The sequence below is a fragment of the Lynx canadensis genome, chromosome A2 (assembly GCF_007474595.2).
Source record: "Lynx canadensis isolate LIC74 chromosome A2, mLynCan4.pri.v2, whole genome shotgun sequence".
NCBI classification, from domain to species: domain Eukaryota; kingdom Metazoa; phylum Chordata; class Mammalia; order Carnivora; family Felidae; genus Lynx; species Lynx canadensis.
This window is the reverse complement of record NC_044304.2, coordinates 104413146-104437316: the sequence shown is the minus strand read 5'-3', so window position 1 is coordinate 104437316 and position 24171 is coordinate 104413146.

The window sequence follows — 24171 nt, the reverse complement described above, 5'->3', positions numbered from 1 at the left end:
GATCCAACCTCAAAGCTAGTTTTCTAAATAGGATATTCTCTTTTTATTTTTCTATTAGATAATATTCTTTCAACTGTGTTATTAAAGCTTCTAGACAAGCAAAAAGATTTTCTCTTGAATGATTTTCAAATAACTATCTTGGTGACTGTAAAGGTATATTGCTCAGATCTCTCTCTGAGAGAACTTGCCGTAGGAAGCATGCCTCACTGTCAGCCTTACTTTTGCATCAACTGTGGGGTCAATGCCAAGACCATACTTCTCTTGGGCTATTCCCAGCCACTGCCTGTGCACAGTGTAATGCTAGAGCCAAGAATGCTCCATGTGACATTCTTCTAATTGGTATTTTTGGTCCAAGCACTTCCCATTGGCTTAACTGACACCCCCTCAGAATTGTGTGGGGGTCTAAGGCTTTTTCTGGCTAACTTTCTTCCCTATGTCTGTCTTAGGTGGGAGAATTCCATCAGGGTCTGAAAGTCTCTCCATGACTTTTGCTCCTTCCCTGTTAGCATTAGTAAGCATTTTTCTCCATAAATATCATGCATGTCGATTCTGTGTTGGTATCTCCTTTATGGAGGACCCAAGTTGACATGCCTGTACTATGGAGTTCTTGACTTTAGGATTTTTGCCTGTCCTAGATTTGATGTTTATGTTTTTAGTTGGAACTAGAATAATTCACTGTGGATGCTTGCTCTTTTCAGAAATATTTTATTATGGATTTGTTTGAACTGTCTACCTATCATATATTATGTGCCTAAACCAGGGTTTCTCGATGTTGGCACTGACAGTATTTTTGGCTGGATAATTCTTTGTTTGGGCAGGCTGTCTTTTGCACTATATGAAGTTCAGCAGCATCTCTGGTCCCTCTACTCATTCATGCCAGAAGCACAGTTCTTCAGTTGGCAGACATTGTCAGATGTCTCCACATATTGCCAAATGGCCTTTTATAGGCAAAATCAGTCCAAATTGTAGAAATACAATATCTGGTAGAATCAGTCACATCCTAGGAAATTTTGAGAAGCAATGATTATTATGGCTGAAATAGCAAGGAAGGTTTTAGGAGATGCCATTTAGGCAAATTTTGAAAAATTACCAGAATTTACCAACTTTTTGAGCAAGATTAATTGCATCACATAAAATATAGAAGCAGAAATAAAAATACATTTGAAAAAGCCCTTTCTAAGAAGACCATCTTGACCAAATCAGAAGAAAAATCCACACTGGTAGAGATACAGTAGCAAATATGTAACTTCTCCAATAGTAATATTCTCTGGATCTTAAAGCTGTGTATTTGTTCTACTTCATTTATTGTGTCAGTTGCTAACTGAACCCTCTATGTGATCCCATCATGTCACTTAAGTGTTTGTTTTCTCCCTTGTGGTACATGCTACTAAATCCATAATCTTTATACCACCGTAACATTCCCTTACCTAGACTTTCTACTCCCAGTTACTTCCTACATTTAGTAAATCCATTCTCCTTACTGAAACTATTTTGTGAGACAATATTCTGATAAATTCCTGTAATCCTTTAGACCTGGTTTCCTTTTTTTCTTTAAACATATTTATAATAGTTGATTTAAAGTCTTTGTCTAGTAAGTTCAACATCAGGGCATCTTTGATGATACTTTCTACTGATTTCTCTTTTCTGTGTATGGGCCACACTTTCCAGTTTCTTTGTATGACTTCTAATTATTTTTGTTCAAAACTGGAAATTTAATGTGACAACTGTGGAAAGTGTATTCTTTCCTCTCCATAGAGTTGCTGCTTGTTGCTATTGTTGCTGTTATTCCTGTTGTTGTATGTTTGTTTAGTGACCTTCATGAACTAATTCTGGATCTGATTCTTTTAAAATCTGTAGTGATGCCCCTTCTTTATTCTTGATATTGGTAATTTGCGTTCTGTCTGTCTCGTCACTCTTACTAGGAGTTTATAATCATATTAATCGTTTCAAAGAGCGATTTCCTTTGTAGTCTCACGCCTCAGAGCAGTCTGGAATGCAGCAGAGCTCCAAGATGAGCCCCTCTTTAATCTGGAAACCAGACCCAGATTAACAATGGTGACAGGGGCAGCTACAGCCTAAACAGTGATGGCAGCTCTGGCTGAAGCCTTAACAGAGCAAGGACTCTGTATGCTGGTGGTGCTGAGACTTGCAGTGGGAGGCTGGCTTGTCTGTCCGTGATTCAATTTCATACCTACAGCATCTGTAAATATTAACTCTGTGTCTTGAGGGCTGGAATAGGTGGTTCAGCAGTAAACTTTGTCAATAAGTTAATAAAAAATAATAGTATGTAAGTGGACATTGCAATAAAGTATATCAAGGAGTTAACGGGATTGTTCAAAAGTTTAGAATCTCTAATTTTGATAACACCATATCATTGCAAAACTAATATACACAGGTTTAGAAACATAAATTAAACTTAAAGACCATCACATTTAGTGGAAAAGAACACCGTTTTCAACGTTTATTTATTTTTGGGACAGAGAGAGACAGAGCATGAACGGGGGAGGGGCAGAGAGAGAGGGAGACACAGAATTGGAAACAGGCTCCTGGCTCTGAGCCATCAGCCCGGAGCCCGACGCGGGGCTCGAACTCATGGACCGCGAGATCGTGACCTGGCTGAAGTCGGATGCTTAACCGACTGCGCCACCCAGGCGCCCCAAGAACACCGTTTTCATATGGGCTTCGGATGAACCAGTTAAAGAAAAGACAGCTTTTAAAATATTTTTTCTCATAATTGAAGATACAGTGAAAGATTATATAAATAGGCACTTTGAGTTATGTACAAATTATAAACCCACACCTAGCTTCTTGCACAGACTCCACAAGTTATAAGTTTCGGAGGAAACAACCAAATACTATTGTATAAATTTACCCTTAAATTAAAACTTACACTACACTGATTTCTATGGAGTTAAATCTTTTTAGAATTCTTTTGCATGTTAAATCACCAACTCTAGATGTTCTAAAATTTATATTTCAAAACAATTAATCAGAATTTATCCTAATGTTGCATCTTATAAAATACTCTTAACTCCAGTAACAGTTGCATCAGAAGGAAGATCTTTCTCAGAATTAAAAATTATCAAAACTTACTTGTAGTTTTATATTGTCCAAGAGGGACTGACATTGTTATCAGCTTTCTTAATGAATAACAAAGTATAAAAGTACAAATTGTGATGATCTAATAAATGAATTTGCAGAAATATGAGCCAAAAATGTCATGATCAATAAAAATATTAATAAAATATTATATAAAATTGTGATATTATTAAATATTATATAAATTGTAAATTTTTTTTAACTTATGAGTAATTCAAGTGTCATGATTGCCCTAGTTGTATTTTACAAGTAATAAAATGTTTTTAGAGGGAAAGGGTTTCTATTGTAATACTTTTAACATCACTTTTAAAAAAAAAGACTATTTTTCAGAGCAGTTTCAGGTTTGTAGCATGAACCTGAACCTTCACTGAGATGAAGATTTAGAGATTTCCCATATATGCATGCCCCCACACAGACATAGCCTTTCCCATTATCATCATTACTCACCACAATGGTACAATGGTACATTTGTTACCAAGGATGAACGTATTTACACATCATAATCCCTCAAAGTCCATAGTTAACTTTAGGGTTCACTCTTAATGTACATACCCTGGGTTTGGACAGAAATAGAATGATATGTATCTATCACTATAATTTTGTTACAGAGTGTTTTCACTGCCCTAAAAATGATCTGTGCTCTACTTGTTTATCCTTCCCCCAACTCAACCTCTGGCACTGTCTCCATGTTTTGCCTTTTACAGAATGTCATATAGTTGAAATCACATACTATGTAACTCTTTTGTATTGGCTTCTTTTACTTACTGATATGCAAGTAGCTTCTTCCATGTCTTTTCATGGCTTGATGGCTCATCTTTTTTTAGTGTTGAATAATAGTCGATCTTCTGGAAAGAAATAAGAAACCACAGTATCTTTGTTTCCATATGCTTTTTTTTTTAAGTTTTTATTTAAAGTTTTATTTAAGTTTTTATTTAAACAATCAGTGTAATATTAGTTTCAGGTGTACAATATAGTGATTCAACACTTCCATACATCGTCTGGGGTTCATAACCACAAGTGTGATCCTTAATCCCCATCACCTATTTAACCCATCCCTCCACCCACCTTCCCTGTTGTAACCATTAGTTTGTTCTCTGTAATTAAGGGTCTATTTCTTGGTTTGCCTTTTTCTCTTTTTTTCCCCTTTGCTCATTTGTTTTGTTTCTTAAAATCCACATATGAGTGAAATCGTATGGTATTTGTCTTTCTCTGACATTTCACTTAGCTTAACACTCTATTTCCATCCATATTGTTGCAAATAGCAATATTTCATTCTTTTTTATGATTGAGGAATGTTCCTTATTGTGTGTGTGTGTGTGTGTGTGTGTGTGTGTGTGTGTGTGTGTGTACACCACATCTTCTTTATCCATTCATCAGTTGATGGCTACTTGGGCTGTTTCCCTAGTTCGGCTGTTGTAGATAATGCTGCTATAAACCTCAGGGTACATGTTTCCCCTTGAATTAGGATTTTGTATTCTTTGGGTAAATACCTAGTAGTTCAACTGCTGAATCACACAGTAGTTCTCTTTTTAACTTTTTGAGGAACCTTCCTACTGTTTTCCAGAGTGTCTGCACCAGTTTGCATTCATAGCAACAGTATAAGAGTGTTCGCTTTTTTTCCACATCCTCATTAATGCCTGTTATTTCTTGTATTGTTGATTTTAGCCATTCTGACAGGTGTGAGGTGATTTCATATTGTAGATTTGTTGTGTATTTCCCTGATGATGACCGATATTGAACATCTTTTCATGTGTCTGTTGGCCATCTGTATGTCTTCTTTGGAGAAATATCTTTTCATGTCTTCTGCCCATTTTTTAATTGGATTCTTTGGGGTGTTGAGTTTTAGAGGTTGTTTTTTATATATTTTGGATACTAACCCTTTATGAGATATGTCTTTTGCAAATTTCCTCTTAGATGTTTTGGTTATTTCTTTCACTGTGCAGAAGCTTTTTATTTCGGTGTAGTTCCAATAGTTTACTTTTGCTTTTGTTTCCCTTGCCCCAAGACACCTATCTAGAAAGAAGTTGCTATAGCTGATGTCAAAGAAGTTACTTCCTGTAAATCTTGTTCTAGGAATTTTATGGTTTCAAGTATCACATTTAGGTCTTAAATGCATTTTGGTGTATTTTTGTATATAGCATAAAAAAGTAGTCCAGTTTCATTCTTTTGCATGTCACTGTCCAGTTTTCCAACACCATTTGTTGAAGAGACTATCCTTTCACCATTGGAAATTCTTGCCTGCTGTGTTGAAGATTAATTGACCATATAGTTGTGGGTTGATTTCTGGGTTTTCAAGTACGTTATATTGATTTATGTATCTATTTGTTGTGCCAGGACAGCTTTGTAATATAGCTTGAATTCCAGAATTGTGATGCCTCCAGCTTTGCCTTTCTTTTTCAAGGTTGCTTTAGCTATTTGGGGTCTTCTGTGATTCCACATAAATTTTAAGATCGTTTGTTTTAGCTCTGTGAAAAATATTGGTGGTATTTTGATAGGGATTGTTTTAAATGTGTACATTGCTTTGAGTAGTATAGACATTTTAACAATATTTGTCTTTCTAATCCATGAGCATGGAATGCTTTTCTATTCCTTTGTGTCCTCTTCAGTTTCTTTCATCAGTGTTTTACAGTTTTCAGAGTACAGGTCTTTTACCTGTTGGGTTAGGTTGATTCCTAGCTATCTTATTGCTTTTGGTGCAGTTGTAAATGTGCTGATTCCTTAATTTCTCTTTTGTTGCTTCCTTATTGGTGTATAGAAATGCAGCAGATGTCTGTACATTGATTTTGTATCCTGTGACTTTACTGAATTGGTGTATCCATTCTAGTAGGTTTTGGGTGGAGTCTTTGGGGTTTTGTCTATAGAGTATCATGTCATCTGCAAATAGTGAAAGTTTGACATCTTTTTGCCACTTTGGATGCCTTTTATTGCTTTTTGTTGTCTGATTGTGGTAGCTAAGACTTGTAGTACCATGTTAAATAACAGAGTGAGAGTGGACATCCCTGTCTTGTTCCTGACTGTAGAGGAAAAGCTCTCAGTTTTTTTTCCCATTGAGGATGATATTAGCTGTGTGTTTTTCATATATGGCCTTTGTTATGTTGAGGTATGTTCCATTTGTTCCTACTTCATTGAGGGCTGTTATCATGAATGGTTGTTGTACTTTGTTGAATGCTTTATCTGCATCTACCGAGAGGATCATAGGGCTCTCATCCTTTCTTTTATTAATGTAGTGTATCATGTTGATTGGCAAATATTGAACTATGCTTGCATCCCAGGAATAAAACCCACTTGATCATGGTGAATGATTTTTTAATGGAATGTTGGATTCAGGTTGCTAGTATTTTATTGAGAGTTTTTGCATACTTAATCATCAGGGATATTGGCCTATAATTCTTTTTTTTTTTTTAAGTGGAGTCTATCTGGTTTTGGTATTAGGGTAATGCTGGCCTCATAGAAGGCGTTTAGAAGTTCTCATTTTCTATTTTTGGAATAGTTTGAGAAGAATCAGTATTAAATCTTTAAATGTTTGGTAGTATTTGCCTGTGAAGCCATTTGTTCCTAGATTTCTGTTTATTGGGAGTTTTTTGAATACTGATTAATTTTTGTTGTTGATATTGGTCTGTTCAAGTTTTCTATTTATTCCTGTTTCAGTTTTGGTACTGTATATGTTTCTAGGAATTTATCTATTTGTTCCAAGTTGTCCAATCTTGTTGGCATATAGTTTTTCATAATATTCTCTTATGACTGTTTGTATTTCTGTGGTGGTGTTTGTTCTCCTCTCTCATTTGGAATTTTATTTATTTGGGTACTTTATCCTTTATTTTTGATAAGTCTGGCCACTGGTGTATCAATTTTAGTAATTTTTTCAAAGAACCAGCTCCTGATTTCATTGTTCTGTTGGTTTTTTAGTTTCTATATCATTTATTTCTGCTCTGATGTTTCATATTTCCTTCCCTCTGCTGGCTTTAGATTTTGTGTGTTGTTCTCTTTTAGCTCCTTTAAGTATAACGTTGGATTGTTTCTTTGAGATTTTTCTTGCTTCTTAGTGTAGGCCTGTATTGCTATCTACTGCCCTATTAGGACCACTTTTGCTACATCCCAAAAGTTTGGACAGGTGTGTTTTCATTTTCATTTGTTTCCATGTATTTTTTTTTTCATTTATTCTTTGGTTTCCTGGTTGACCCATTCATTGTTTAGTAGAATGTTGTTTAACCTTCATTCGTGATGTTTCCATATTTTTTCTTGTGTTTGATCACCTTCATTATCTGAAATAACCTTCATCTTATTTTCCTCCTACCCAAGCTTTACCTGAAGGAAACTTGATCTTCACAGTGGAAATTTAATCAATTCACCAAGTCCTATCAATTTTGTCTTTTAAACACCTTGGCAAATAACTCATCTTCCTCCATTCTCACTGCTACAATCAAGCCCTTCTACTTTCTTCACTGCAGTTACATTGTATGTGGCCTCTCTGTCTTGACACTATGACAAACTGTTCTTAAAAATACAAATTATAGGGCAACTGGGTGACTCCTGATTTTGGTTCAGGTCATGATCTCATGGTCATGAGAACCCTGCATTGGATTCTGCATTGGGCATGGAGCCTGCTTAAAATTCTCTTTCTCTTCCTCTCCCTCTGCCCCTCCCCCATTTGCGCATGCACACTCTCTCTCAAAAAATAAAAATAAAAATAAAAATTATATAAAACTACCCAGTTAGATTTTCTTAGCCTTTAGGTTAAAGTATAAATTCTTTCTCATAGCATAAGTCCATTCATGATTTGGCCCCTGGTGTTTTCCTCAGCCCTCTTATCTGCAATCACCCCTCGCATTCTGTCATATGAAAACTATTTGTATTTCCCTGAAAGTGGCCTGTTCTGCATATATCATTTGCCTTCATGTGTACTTTTCTATACTTTTCTCTGCCAAGAATCTCTGCTTGCCCATTGTCCTGCTGGTTAATGCCCCCCCTCAAGGCTCAGAGTATATGTCATTTTCTCTAAGATGTATTCATTGGCCTGAAAGATGAATTAAACTCTCCTGCTTTGGTGCCACACAAACTCCCCTTTTCTGTTTTTATAGCAGCTTGTATTCACTGTAAGATTATTGTTTGTTTACTGCATCTATCTACGTATAGTAGGTAATCACTTTCTTACAGGTAGAGATTGTCTTTTCTATGTATTTTCTGTATAATTTGGTTTCTAATAATAAGTATACTTATGCCCTTTAAGAACCTGAATAAATTTTTCTGTATTTCAGTATTCCTAAATTCTGTTTATTTTTAATTTAATCCTGCTTGAGGGAGAGGGAGAGGTTTGGAATCATAAGTAAACTTACCTAGAGTTAGAGAGTTGACCAAGTGCACACTAGGCCTACCTCATAGGATATCTTTAGAAAGAACAGTTAATGAAAATGATTGTAAGAATTGCTAAAGTTATAAAACACTGTAAAATGTTTGCTAGTATAATATGATTTTCACATTGCAAATAATCAAGTCTGCTAAAAGTATTTTAGATTCTCACTTCTGGGTGCAATCTCTTTACATTAAAATGTGAAAACTAGGCATTTCAAAAGGGGAAAATGTATTTCCTCTCTCCTATGGAAAGCTAAAGAGACCAATAATTGGTGAGACCATGAAAAAAACTTCCTCTCCAAATTACTGTCTAATTACATACACTTATATATTAGTGAATGATACTCATCTCTGGAAAGCAGACATCATTGACATGAGGCAGTGGTGATAATATTATCCTATTTTAAATATAAGGGCAGGGGAGAAAGGACAAATCTTCTTTGTGACTTGTTAGATTACCACTCCCCACTTCCAGAATGTAGAGTTTTGCTAACCTTGAGACTATGGGGTGAATTTAATGACTCATTTCCAAATAATGGGGTAAGGATAAGGAAAAATAGTCCCTTTACAGTGGAGAATCCTGGCAAATGAACATCACCCTAACCAAATGATCAAGTTTAACATCCTTAGTGATGTCATATTGAAATAATCTAATCCTTACATACTGGGATGAGAAGACATTCCATCCCAAGGAATTGTCACAGTCTGGAGTATCCTAAGGAGATGTGACAACTAAATGCAGTGAGGAAATCCTAGATTGGATCTTGAAACAGTAAAAGGATATTAGTGGAAAAACTGGTGAAATCCAAGTGCAATCTGTAATTCAGTTCATAAGAATATACAAATGTTGGTTTCTTAGTTGTAATATATGTGACATTATAAGATGTTAACATCAAGGAAATTTGTGTAAAGCTTATATGAGAACTCTGAATGTAATCTTTGCAGCTTTTCTATAATTCTGTAATTAATCCAAAATATATATTCATATTCAAAATAAAGGACAAAAGCAACAATTGAATATACCAAATGAATACGTTTTTCAGTTAATTAAAAGGTCAAGTAAAAAAAAAGTCAATACGGTATCATAAAACTTGGTACAAACACATATCAGCTACTTATTTTAAATGAAAACAAATACATAACCATCCATGAGACAATCACGATGTTAGGAAAAGAGTTTATAAGTTTGTTGCCACATGTTTTAGTACATGAGTCAATATGAATGTAGGGCTTAATTTTAATGCAACAGGTAAGTTATATTAAGGATAAAAAAGAACTCTCCTTCTAGACTGTTATTAACAGGACATTTGTTATATTAAAAACATGAGTCTGCAGCTCCCAACATAGAATGTGAAAACTTAGGGGATGTTAAATTTCTGGGAAAGCTGTGTGAATTACTTTTGGGTTCCTTAAAAATCAAGGCATCTCTCAAATGAAATAGCCTAAGAACCTCCAAAGTGCTATATTAGCATCAAGCCATATTTATCTCATCTATATTAAATATCTGACAGTTGGCTTACATTTTAAGTGATTGCATGGGGATGAATGTGGTAGGTGCCATCACAAGTTAGCAATATGGTCAAAGTTTATTTACTTAATAAATATTCTATCATTCGTTACTTTTATCTAAAACTTAACTTTTTTCTAAGTTTTTATTTCAATTCCAGTTAGTTGACATACAGTGTTGGTGAACATAGTATAGAATTGGGCAGAGACAGATCTCTCTATTAATAAAACTGAGTGTTTTACAGGTGATAAATGAGTTTTCATATCATTTTGTACTTAGTCTTCTTGTGATCTTGTTGTAGTTTGTCTTGAGTGAAATAACAATTTCCAGGACAAACTATATATATATTTTTTTTAAATTTTGTTTTTTTTAATGTTTATTTTTGACAGGGAGAGAGAGACAGAGCATGAGCAGGGGAGGGGCAGAGAGAGAGGGAGACACAGAATCGGAAACAGGCTCCAGGCTCTGAGCCATCAGCCCAAAGCCCGACGCGGGGCTCGAACTCCCGGACCGTGAGATCGTGACCTGGCCGAAGTCGGACGCTCAACCGACGGCGCCACCCAGGCGCCCCCAAACTATATTTTTTAAAAAAAGCCACATTATATACTAAGAGGAATATATTAAAATGCAGTAACTGAATGAAAATAAAATCTGAAACCAGCATGGTAATACAAGATTACAAAAGGGAGGGCCATGTTTATTTTTAATTATTGGTAGTCTCAGAGAAGCATTGCTCTCCTTTGAACCCATCCCCAAATTGATGAGATACTTAGAGAACATGCTGAATATAAATTTGATCTCTCAGACCTAGATGAATATTCCCAGTGGATGATAAATTTATTTCCACTTGCTATAAATTTCAGGTTTAAGAGATAGAGAAACACAGTACCAGTAAAAGTAGGTCTGGGGTTATATTGTGAACACCTCAACTATTTATTATTGAGCTGCCTTGTAAAGATAATGAAAGTCAATAAAGCATTGCTAAGTATCTCATCTATTAGGGCTATAAAATATTTGTATGCTTTCATAAATGTTAATGAAAGAGAATAGGTAAACAAATGTCACTGACTATAAATTAGAATTTGGAAAGGAAATAATATGTGGCACAGTGTTTTAAATCATAAAATTTCTTGACCTTCATCCTTTGAACGAACCTTGACATAGTAGCCAATTTCTTCCATCGAAGAGAGGAATTAGGATTTCTACTGGCAGAAGTACACTCCTAGCCTTAATGGTAATATTATTCAAGAAATATATTAGGAAGTAGCAGTTTGTATTGAAAACCTAAATGAACAAAATCATGACACAAAAGACAGCCATTAATTAAGTATGAATTACTGTTTTAAAGCCCTGGCTGTGGAAGGAGAAATGCCACCTTTGAATGAATGGTTTCCTCTGTCTGATCTGACCTCCTCCCACTTAGATGTGAAGGTGATACATCATGAAGTGCAGTGACAGCAGGGATCCTTACTAATAGCAGCCTCCAAGTCTTCTGGCAATCATTGCAATACAAGTGACATGCACAAAGGTCTTCCTTTTCGGCTGAAAGGAAATGTGCATTTTCTATGAGAAGAAAAAGACACCAGAGGTAACAAATGCTGGCATGGATGTGGAGAAAAGGGAACACTTCTATACTGTTGGGGAGAGAGTAAATGGGTGGAGCCACGATGGAAAAGAGTATGAAGGATCCTCAAAAAGTTAAAAATAGAACTACTATTTCATCCAGCAATTCCACCCCTCAGTATATACCCAAAGGTAACAAAAATAAAACTAACTTGGAAAGACATCTGCACCTCCAAATGTTCATAGCAGCAGCATTTACAGTAACCAAGACATGGAAGACAACCTAAGTGTCCTCCAGCAGATTGAAGGGATAAAGCACACACACAGTGGAGTATTATTCAGTCATAAAAAAAAAGAAGTCCTAACATTTCCAAAAGTATGTATAGAACTTGAAGTCACTTTGCTAAGTGAAAAAAGACAGAAAGGCAAATACTATATGATCTCACTGATAAGTGGAATTAAAAAAAAAAAAGAATAAACAATTCAGGGGGAAAAAAAAAGGACAGGGGTGGGAGGGGAATGGGAGCAAGGTGGCCAGAAGATGCAAACTTACAGTTCTAAGATAAACAAAGGCTAGAGATGTAATGTATGACATGATGACTGTAGCTAACACTGCTGTGTGATACATAGGAAAGATGTTAAGGGAGTAAATCATAAGAGTTCTCACATGGAGAAAAATGTTTTTCCTTTCTTCTTTTTATTGTATCTATATGAGAAGATGGATGTTAACTGAGCCTATTGTGGTAATAATTTTTCAGTATATGTAAATCAAGCCATCATGCTGTATATCTTAACTGATACTGTGAGGTATATCAATTGTTTCTCAGTAAAACTGTAAAAAAAAAAATAAGTTAAATGAATATAGAATTTCCAGGTCATGCATCTGAGACTTTTATCTATTGGACAGTGTAGGAGTTCTTAGAACATATGCTATCAACACATCAAGCTATTATAAACAATTTGTATTGAAATTGTTGTGTTATCATAATAGGTATGTATATTTCTTGAAAAAAACACTATTTACTTTTCTTTAATGGAAATAGTATTGAGGCAATAGGCAAAGAATCTGATTTTTACTAATGACTTGGAAGAGGAGTCAAATTTTTAAATAACTAAATAACAAAGGAATTTATTTCTCTCTCCCCATCCTACTGTTACAATCAAAGACTGTTGAATATGATTATATTTCTTTTTAATTATATATATTTTTAGATATCTTTATGTCACTTGTTCTTAAACTGCTTCTGAATTTCACAGCTTCCTCTGAAATCACAAACAGAAGCAGTGAGATTCAATTTTTTATTTTACAGCTTTTGGTACTCATAAGTTTAAGAGCTAAGGTTTGCTTTGAAGAAATAGAAGGAATATGAATTTAGGAAGCCTACTTTAAGCCTTTTTGACCTTGGGCAAGTCACTGAAAATTAGTACCTAAATCTGTAAAATAAAAATACTCTGTAATAGCTGTAATATCTGTAAAATAAAAATAACTACACCAGCATTATGTAACATAAGAATATTTCTGTGTATCAGAATCATACAAAATAATGTATTCATGTGGATCTTTGAATGCAGTAAATATGTCTAAATTTAAGGTAATTTTATAAATATTATTGCCAAAGAAAATTAAAATTATTTGAAGCACAAATAGTTTGGAAATAATATGAGAACTTTTGTTTTTGTCATCAACATAGTTTTCCAAAAATTGTTTTATAGAGATGCTATATATATTACTTTACATTTTACCTTCCTTTTCCCACCCCAGAGGTCTTAGCCTTTTAATTAAACAAATAATTATTGGTGTCCTTGGTTGGCTCAGTCAGCTAAGTGTCCAACTCTTGGTTTTAGCTCTGGTCATGATTTCACAGCTTCGTGGGTTCTAGCCCTTGCACTGGGTGTCAGACTCTGCCCTGGCAGTGCAGAGCCTGCCTGGGATTCTTTCTCTTTCCTTGTCTCTCTCTGCCCCTCCTCTATTCGCGCTATCTCTGTCTCTCTGAATATAGATAAATAAACTTTAAAAAGTCATTAAAAATCATTATTCTTTCAGATTTACTACAGTTAATGAATACTTACAGCTTAAAAATTTAATGAAATCAATATTGGATTTCTACCTATCCAATATTTTATTATAAAGATAATATAACATAGAGAACTTGACTGAAAAATAACGCATGAGCTTATTGCCAATATTTATTTTTTCAGGTCGTATATAGCATATATACCCCTATAAAATTAGTCGTAAAGTGTGTTTAAATGTTTTATTGGTAGGGGAGAGGTGGGGCGCAAGGTAATGAGTAAAGATACACTCTGAACTTGGCATGGCATGAATGTTTTTAGGTGAAGAGGAATCTGTTTTCCTCTTAGATATCTTAAGCAGGGATTAACTTTAATTTCTGCCAAAGATGAATGAAAATGATCTTTCCTTAGTCAAGACCACAGGCAAGGTAATCGTAAGAGAAAAAAATAAATATCTTATACATCAGGAGCAAAGCTGTATTTAACACCTGGCAGAGTACTCAGGACACAAGGACAACGATATGACTGCTATCCTAGTGTAATTATTGATAGTACCTTCTTACACTCTTCCAGTTTGGACAATGAATTATATGATTAATTATATAATAGGTATTTAAGAATTGTTAACGTTCTCGTCAGTGTCCTGGTTTGAATGATAATTTATATAGTGACCATTTAATAAATGGCAATTCCTTTTCTTCTACTGTTTTTTATTTTATTATTTTTTTTAAATAAAAACAGTATTCACTCAGCAAGTATTTGGTGAGTGCTTACTGTGTTCCGGATGATGGTAAAATTGTAGGAAACAAGACAAATTCTGACTTTATGGACTTTGCATTTGAGCGGAGAAAAGCAGAGTCTAGAGTAGTAAATAATCGAATGCATTCTACACTTTCAGGTATTGAAGAGTGCTATAACATAAGCTAAAGATAGGTAATTGAAAATAAAATGTGGAAAGAGGTGGTACTTGAAATAGGGAAGGTGTCTCTTAGATAACATTTGGGAAAACACCAAATGAGCTGAGTGGGAGTACCATTCAAGTCCTTGGAGAAGGATATTTCTGGGAAAGGAAACACCCTTCCTAAGTGTCCAACTGCTGAAAAGGAAAAGAAAGGGCTTGTTTGATTAACAGCAAGAAGACCAGCACAGCTGGAGCAAAGTGGGTAAAGAAGGGATGAGGTTAGAGAGATACCGGGTGTCATGGTAGAGTTTGAATTGTCTTATAAATGCAATGGGGAACTATTGGAGACGGGCACAGTCTTAATTTAGCTTCTGAAGTGATCCACATGCTGTGTGAACACAGCAGAGAAGCATATCACATTCCTCTGATGTGCCTCATCAGGTACTCTCCGCTGCACCTATCTCAGAGGCCGTTGACCATGAGTTTCACTTTGTCACCGTGGCTTCCACATTAATATAGGAATGATGTGACATTGCCTCTCCCAATGCTTTGTGCCTCTCACCTTCCTTTCTGGGGCTTCAGTGAAGCTATTGAGGTGTAAGATCTTACTGCTGGAAGCATGATCTGGGGTTGTAGTGGGGTTAGCAGTCCAGGAGTGTTACATTAGGAGAAGAGAGCATGTGGATGTTTTTTTTCTCCCTCCCTTCCTCAGGATAGATTGTCTTGAGACAGAGTTGCTCATGGGGTCTTTTAAATGGTTTTCTTGAAAGAATAGTAATCCATTGTGGTTGATGCCAGTCCATGGCCAGCATTTGTAATGCACCCTGCTATTGGCTCATAATACAAGAGAAACACGGAAACTTTTGTTCTGCCTCTACTTTTGGGGAAAACAAGGCTAAGATAGGAAGAAGAGGAGAGGTTAAAAGACCTGTTAGGGAGGTATTAAAGTAGTCCATGTAAGAGATAATGGCGGCTTGGAATGTAGTGACTGATAATGGTATTTTGTAATCAAGAATGTGATTTAATTAAAATATCTTCATTCTTTCTTCATCACCGTACTATCTTCTTGATTTTTTTCTTGTCTGAAAGACTGAAATGCTCTCCAAAATGATTTTCATTATTTTCCTCTCTTTCCCTTCCTCTACCGAGTTTTTCCTTTTTCAATATGTCATTCCAGTGCTCAAGAGCTTTTATCTTTCATTTTATTACCATGTTAAGTTTCAGTTCTTTTGTATTTCAAGGCCCTCCATTTATTGGCCCCATTAAAGTGGTCCAAATTTATATCATATCTCTTGAAACACTATAATCTCCTTACTGTTCAAAGTATGTTTTTAGTCCTAGGATTTTTCTTATATTGTTACATTATCTACTGCCAAATTATGTCCATCTATCAAGGTTCACTTTCTTCATGAAACATTAACTATTTTTAACTTGGGTCGTTCAATAATAACAATGGGTCCAGCCCTGTTATATATGCTTTGCATCTATTGTTTCTCTCAGAATCCTAATGATGAACCCATTACTACTGCATCATTTTCCTATTGCTACAGTAACAAATTATCAGAAAATCATTTAACACAAATTTATGATCTTAAAATTTTGGAGATCACAAGTCTAAAAAGGGTCTCACAATGCTATAATCAAGGTGAGTGCAGGACTTTGTTCACTCTTGAGGCTCTGGCAAATAATACATTTCTTTGCCTTTTCCAGCTTCTAGAGACCACTCACATTTCTTAGCTCATGACACCTCTTTTCCTTTTCAAAGGCAGCTGTCTAGCATCTTCAGATCTCTCTGACTTACCTCTATTTCTGTTTCCCTCTTCTGCTTTAAAGATCCTTATCATTACATCAGGTCCTTCTGAATATTCCAAGATAATCTCCCTACTGGGGACCTTAATTCCCCCTTGCTCTGTAACATCAGGTAGTCACAGGTTCCGGGAATTGGGATGTCTTGGGGAGGGGAGGAATAATTCTGCCTACCACGAATATCATCCACATTTTAGAGTGAGGATGAGGCACAGAGAAGTGAAGCAATTGGGCAAGGATTGCAAAGCTAGTAAGTGGAGAAGACCATCAGTTCCAAAACCTAGATGCTTAATGATTAAGTCATACTGCCATCTCTAAAGAAGAAAAAGGCATTGCTGATGTTTATATCCTTTTGATTATATTGTATTAACAAGTGTTTGTTGAGATACTATTTTGTTATATATATAGATATAGATATATATGATATATATACACATATATAGATACACACACACATATGTGTAAAAATATGAGTGTTCTTATGGATATTGTGTTACATGAACACAGATCCAGCATGCACAAAACTGGAAATCTAATGGAGGAGATAAGACATCAAACTATACCATTTGTTATATACATGTGTATAAACACGATAAGTGAGACACATTTAAAGTGCTATAGGAACTGAGAAAAATGAGGTAGTCATGCAGTTTAGTCCATTTCTTCAGCTCTATTGCTATGGTCTTGTTGAGTCATGGCTTGTATTTTTTCAGTTGTCCGTCTACTACTAAATACAGAGTCACGCTCTGTGATCATACTGGCTGCCTTGATTGGTACTATATCATTGAAATTCATGATTATTTCCTATTTTATAGGATTTGAAATGTTTGAAATAACTTCTGTGCTTTTATCTGTGGAGACCTTTTGAAATAGCTTATTTTTAAACCTAGATTTTAATTTATACATAGAAAATGAAGAAATTATTACACTTACCCAGCGCAAATACTCCTGCAGAACCTCGTTCCTTGGAAAATATGGTACATTTGTCCCAAAGCTCTCATTTCAGGGCCTGTGAAAGTTTGGAAGCCCTGTCCTGGATCTGTAAGTTTGTGACTCCTGCCTCACATTTCCTTCTGCTCTGGGCTTACCTATGCATAAAATGGTATCTTTTCACAGATTTTCTGGTAAGTATCTTTTGATGGGAAGTACTGAGTGAGTGTGGTAAATTTAGCTTTGTGAAATCTTGGGAAAGATCACAGGCCAGCACTCATACTCACCTTGCACGGACCACAGCATTATCCCTTACTCTACCCCTCATGCTTGGGGACCTTCCACATGCCACCATCTGGCCAAGCCCCCGATCATGTTTCTAGCAAAGCACTTTCCTTCCTCTTCTGGGTCTTGTCCTGTAACAACAACAACAACAACAAAAAACTGCTCAGGCAGTGGATGTTTCCTGTAGGACTGATGCCTTTAATAACCACTGAAAAACAGGAATGACATATCCCAGTTGTGCTATAGGTGTGAGTTACTCATCCCCACTTATGCAGAGCCCCAAAGAAGTGTAACCAGTTCTATCTCCTAACGCCACTACCTGTAAAACAGCTGCAGTCAGAAGCAGCTGCTGCTCTCCATCTGATATACTTTCCCAGTGTTCTCAGATTCTTACAACATGTTCTCCTCACTATGTCAGCCAAATGAAACAAACACCAAAATATCTTCAAAAGTTTTGTTTTGTTTTGTTTTTTAACCTTCTTTGAGGGCCAAGAATGCCTTTTTACTTCACCATTTAGTGTTCCTTTGTTTTCTGCTTGTTTATCGCATTGTAAGTATAGTTAGCCCTTTTCTTTTGCATATCAAGAAAAATAGTGACTGTACTTCATGATTTTGGTACTACAAGAATAAAAACAGCATTTAGAGCTGTTTTATTCCAGTCCTACCATAGCTTTGAACAACCTTAGAAATGAAAGCCTAATTGAATTACGTGCTTATTACATGCTTATTATTATGTGTATTAAATATTATGAAAGATGAAGAACTTTGCTCTGACTCCTATCATATGGACCTAGTTTATGATTATTTTTAAAAAAATCGTAGATGCATCTATGATTTTAGCTAAATGACAGTTTTACTTATTTTCTCCAATTGTTTATCATTAGAAAAGCATTTTCTCAGTGTCTGTAAACACTATATTTGGCACTTCTTTCCCTTGATTTTAATATAAAAATTTAGTTGTAAATTAGGAATAATAAAAAATGCGTCATCAAACAAGAGCTATGCATTTATCATGTGTTTGAAACATAATATATTTAAATAGGCTCGGTATCATGCTTGATGTAATAAATACACGGCCACTTTAGTATGACAAACCAGGTGGTATGGATTCTGTTTTTCTGGTCATATATTTTCTATTTTAATACAGAATATTTTTATGTATATATGCATTTTCCACCTATGGCTAAGCCTGTCAAAACAAGTTGTTTACAGTATAAATAAGGTCCTTGGCTCTTCCTGCCTACTCATGAGTCAAAAGTGTCATTGACTCCATCCAAAAATGAATTGTCACAATTTCAACATTGTATTACAGTGCTTCAGTGTTTACTTCTTACCTATTCAGGTGAAACAAAAAAGTAATTTTGAGGCTAATCCATAAAACTTGTGCTTGAGAGTCAATTAATTATAATACATTGTTCCCTCCCCTCTTTAATAGAGAGACACGGCTATGTTACTATAACATTATAGACACCTCAAAACCTCTCACCAACTAATATACTCTTAAATGTGATATAAGTAGTGAATTACCTTGACTATAGAAGAGACAAAAAAGCTGTCCAAAATGATTTAGGGACACTCCAATGGGGTACTAAGAATTTGAGCTGAAAATACACATGACCTGATCAACTGAAGAATGGAAGGCATACAAGATGGAGAATCTGAACATGTAAGAAGACCTATTTAAAGAAACAGAGGGATTCTTATAGCAAAGTGTTGTTACCCATAAAGATGGGAAGGTCCAATAAATTTGGCCTTTGGTAAAAATAAGGTAATCGTACGGGTTAAGGTGTCGTTTATGACTTTTAGAGCCATCAAGTGTAAATTCAACATTGGGGGTAAAAATGGGGCTGCTATTGACAGAACATGAAGGGGAGTAATTCACCCCTAGAGTACATGGATATGTCAGTCCTGTTTTTAATTTGCTCCTATAGGCATCAGTCCCATAGGAAGCACCAATTCCCTGAGGGTTATTTTAATTAGAGGACAAGGCCCACCAAAGGAAAGAAGTGCTTTGTTGAGAACATGAGATGGGATTGGTTTGTTTGTTGATGACCATAGAAATGTCAGAAATTGTCAATATATCCTCATACAAGTTTAATTACAGTTCTGGGTAACATTAGCTAATACTATTTGGATATTTATGTTTGAGGGGCAGTGTTTACTAAAAAAATATAGCTATATAGGATAGTTTGATGTTGTTAAATATGTGCAGGGTCATCCCATTGTACACATGTCTTTGAAATTACATTCTTTGAAGGCATTTTTTAAAACTCTGTGTGAGGAGTAGAGGTTATAAACTTTGAAAATGTTTCATCTGAAGAAATAGGGTTTCAGCTGTGGTTCATATGCCCTCACCTCCATTTGATAATCTTACAATAAGGTCACTGCCATAGGCCTCTTACATGTACTTTCAAAGCCATGAAGATAATTAACTCTGGATCTAAGCCTAGGCAGTGTTCTGCAGAAGAAGTCGAAACTACATTTACTACTGTTGTTGTTGTTGCTGCTGCTTTGTAGTAACTGAAAGGTCTTCATTATGTGTGTGTTTTGTGTTTTACACATGAACTGTATAATATAGGCTATAGGCATAGTGTAGAATACCTTTGACTTTAAGATGTGCTGGAAATATTTTGATAGAAGAAAGAATACTGATACACAAGCTTGGAGGAGTAATCCCTTTAGGGTTAAACTCATGAATAAGAATTAATTTCGTTTTTAAAATGGTTTCACTCACTTTGGATTGTGTGTCCTGTAGTATGCCACATGGCTCACTGCACTTGGTTTTCGACTTTATATTTCTGGATTGTTGTTCATCTACTTACATTTTAAGATTGCACATTATTATAGTTGAAGTGATGCATGATAAATTTTTCACAATCTCATTTTAAAGAGATTGTCAAAAAATGTGTGGATCTTCTATTAAAATGAAAATATGTGTTTATATTTAAAAATTTTTTTAATGTTTATTTATTTTTGAGAGAGAGAGAGAGAGAGAGAGAGAGAGAGAGAGAGAGAGAGGGAGGGCGAGGGACAGAGAGAGAGAGGGAGACACAGAATCTGAAGCAGGCTCCAGGCTCTGAGCTGTCAGCAGGCTGCCTAACCCACTGAGCCACCCAGGAGCCCCTTTATGTGTTTATATTTTTAAAAAATAGTGCCAATGTGTTGCTCAATAAACAACACTATCCCTTTTTTTGTGGCTAAAATTATATCTCTGCCGTGAGGATTTTTTTCCTAGAGGAACACTTTTTGAAATCCTTAAGTAATAGTGGCATTGTTCTTAATATATGCCTAATTGTGTGAATACACATTTATTAATTTTACAAAAGTTCTTGGAATTCATCTTAACATATAAAACATTAGCGTATTGTGGATTCTAACGCTAAAATAAGCTGGACCAAGGGTGCTATTACTTGTAATAGTAATTAGGGTGATCAAATATATACTTTTTAATAGCAGTTTTGACAAAGGATGGATGCCATGTGTCATAATTCTTTTATCAACAAGATTTCTCTGTTTCCATGAACATAAATTCGATTCCCTTGCAAAGGCTGTCTGAGATTTAGTTTACAGCTTGATTTCTTCTGTCATTTCAACCACACTACTTTTCTGTTTTATAGGTGCTTTGATTGTTGTCTGGCTCATTGCTTCTGTTATTTGTTTTTTTTTTTTTTTTTTTTAATTGACCATTTCCGTTTTTATTAATTGGAGAACTATAGGGTGATCATTTATTTTTTTTTATATATATGAAATTTATTGACAAATTGGTTTCCATACAACACCCAGTGCTCATCCCAAAAGGTGCCCTCCTCAATACCCATCACCCACCCTCCCCTCCCTCCCACCCCCCATCCACCCTCAGTTTGTTCTCAGTTTTTAACAGTCTCTTATGCTTTGGCTCTCTCCCACTCTAACCTCTTTTTTTTTTTTTTTTCTTCCCCTCCCCCATGGGTTCCTGTTAAGTTTCTCAGGATCCACATAAGAGTGAAACCATATGGTATCTGTCTTTCTCTGTATGGCTTATTTCACTTAGCATTACACTCTCCAGTTCCATCCACGTTGCTACAAAGGGCCATATTTCATTTTTTCTCATTGCCACATAGTACTCCATTGTGTATATATACCACAATTTCTTTATCCATTCATCAGTTGATGGACATTTAGGCTCTTTCCATAATTTGGCTATTGTTGAGAGTGCTGCTATGAACATTGGGGTACAAGTGCCCCTATGCATCAGTACTCCTGTATCCCTTGGATAAATTCCTAGCAGTGCTATTGCTGGGTCATAGGGTAGGTCTATTTTTAATTTTCTGAGGAACCTCCACACTGCTTTCCAGAGCGGCTGCACCAATTTGCATTCCCACCAACAGTGCAAGAGGGTTCCCGTTTCTCCACATCCTCTCCAGCATCTATAGTCTCCTGATTTGTTCATTTTGGCCACTCTGACTGGCGTGAGGTGATACCTGAGTGTGGTTTTGATTTGTATTTCCCTGATAAGGAGCGACGCTGAACATCTTTTCATGTGCCTGTTGGCCATCTGGATGTCTTCTTTAGAGAAGTGTCTATTCATGTTTTCTGCCCATTTCTTCACTGGGTTATTTGTTTTTCGGGTGTGGAGTTTGGTGAGCTCTTTATAGATTTTAGATACTAGCCCTTTGTCCGATATGTCATTTGCAAATATCTTTTCCCATTCCGTTGGTTGCCTTTTAGTTTTGTTGGTTGTTTCCTTTGCTGTGCAGAAGCTTTTTATCTTCATAAGGTCCCAGTAATTCACTTTTGCTTTCAATTCCCTTGCCTTTGGGAATGTGTCGAGTAAGAGATTGCTACGGCTGAGGTCACAGAGGTCTTTTCCTGCTTTCTCCTCTAAGGTTTTGATGGTTTCCTGTCTCACATTTAGGTCCTTTATCCATTTTGAGTTTATTTTTGTAAATGGTGTGAGAAAGTGGTCTAGTTTCAACCTTCTGCATGTTGCTGTCCAGTTCTCCCAGCACCATTTGTTAAAGAGGCTTTTTCCATTGGATGTTCTTTCCTGCTTTATCAAAGATGAGTTGGCCATACGTTTGTGGGTCTAGTTCTGGGGTTTCTATTCTATTCCATTGGTCTGTGTGTCTGTTTTTGTGCCAATACCATGCTGTCTTGATGATGACAGCTTTGTAGTAGAGGCTGAAGTCTGGGATTGTGATGCCTCCTGCTTTGGTCTTCTTCTTCAGAATTCCTTTGGCTATTCAGGGCCTTTTGTGGTTCCATATGAATTTTAGGATTGCTTGTTCTAGTTTCGAGAAGAATGCTGGTGCAATTTTGATTGGGATTGCATTGAATGTGTAGATAGCTTTGGGTAGTATTGACATTTTGACAATATTTATTTTTCCAATCCATGAACAGGGAATGTCTTTCCATTTCTTTAAATCTTCTTCAATTACCTTCATAAGCTTTCTATAGTTTTCAGCATACAGATCCTTTACATCTTTGGTTAGATTTATTCCTAGGTATTTTATGCTTCTTGGTGCAATTGTGAATGGGATCAGTTTCTTTATTTGTCTTTCTGTTGCTTCGTTGTTAGTGTATAAGAATGCAACTGATTTCTGTACATTGATTTTGTATCCTGCAACTTTGCTGAATTCATGTATCAGTTCTAGCAGACTTTTGGTGGTGGAATCTATCGGATTTTCCATGTATAATATCATGTCATCTGCAAAAAGCGAAAGCTTGACTTCATCTTTGCCAATTTTGATGCCTTTGATTTCCTTTTGTTGTCTGATTGCTGATGCCAGAACTTCCAGCACTATGTTAAACAACAGCGGTGAGAGTGGACATCCCTGTCGTGTTCCTGATCTCAGGGAAAAAGCTCTCAGTTTTTCCCCGTTGAGGATGATGTTAGCTGTGGGCTTTTCATAAATGGCTTTTATGATCTTTAAGTATGTTCCTTCTATCCCGACTTTCTCAAGGGTTTTTATTAAGAAAGGGTGCTGGATTTTGTCAAAGGCCTTTTCTGCATCGATTGACAGGATCATATGGTTCTTCTCTTTTTTTTTGTTAATGTGATGTATCACGTTGATTGATTTGCGAATGTTGAACCAGCCCTGCATCCCAGGAATGAATCCCACTTGATCATGGTGAATAATTCTTTTTATATGCTGTTGAATTCGATTTGCTAGTATCTTATTGAGAATTTTTGCATCCATATTCATCAGGGATATTGGCCTGTAGTTCTCTTTTTTGACTGGGTCTCTGTCTGGTTTAGGAATCAAAGTAATACTGGCTTCATAGAATGAGTCTGGAAGTTTTCCTTCCCTTTCTATTTCTTGGAATAGCTTGAGAAGGATAGGTATTATCTCTGCTTTAAACGTCTGGTAGAACTCCCCTGGGAAGCCATCTGGTCCTGGACTCTTATTTGTTGGGAGATTTTTGATAACCGATTCAATTTCTTCGCTGGTTATGGGTCTGTTCAAGCTTTCTATTTCCTCCTGATTGAGTTTTGGAAGAGTGTGGGTGTTCAGGAATGTGTCCATTTCTTCCAGGTTGTCCAATTTGTTGGCATATAATTTTTCATAGTATTCCCTGATAATTGTTTGTATCTCTGAGGGATTGGTTGTAATCATTCCATTTTCATTCATGATTTTATCTATTTGGGTCATCTCCCTTTTCTTTTTGAGAAGCCTGGCTAGAGGTTTGTCAATTTTGTTTATTTTTTCAAAAAACCAACTCTTGGTTTCGTTGATCT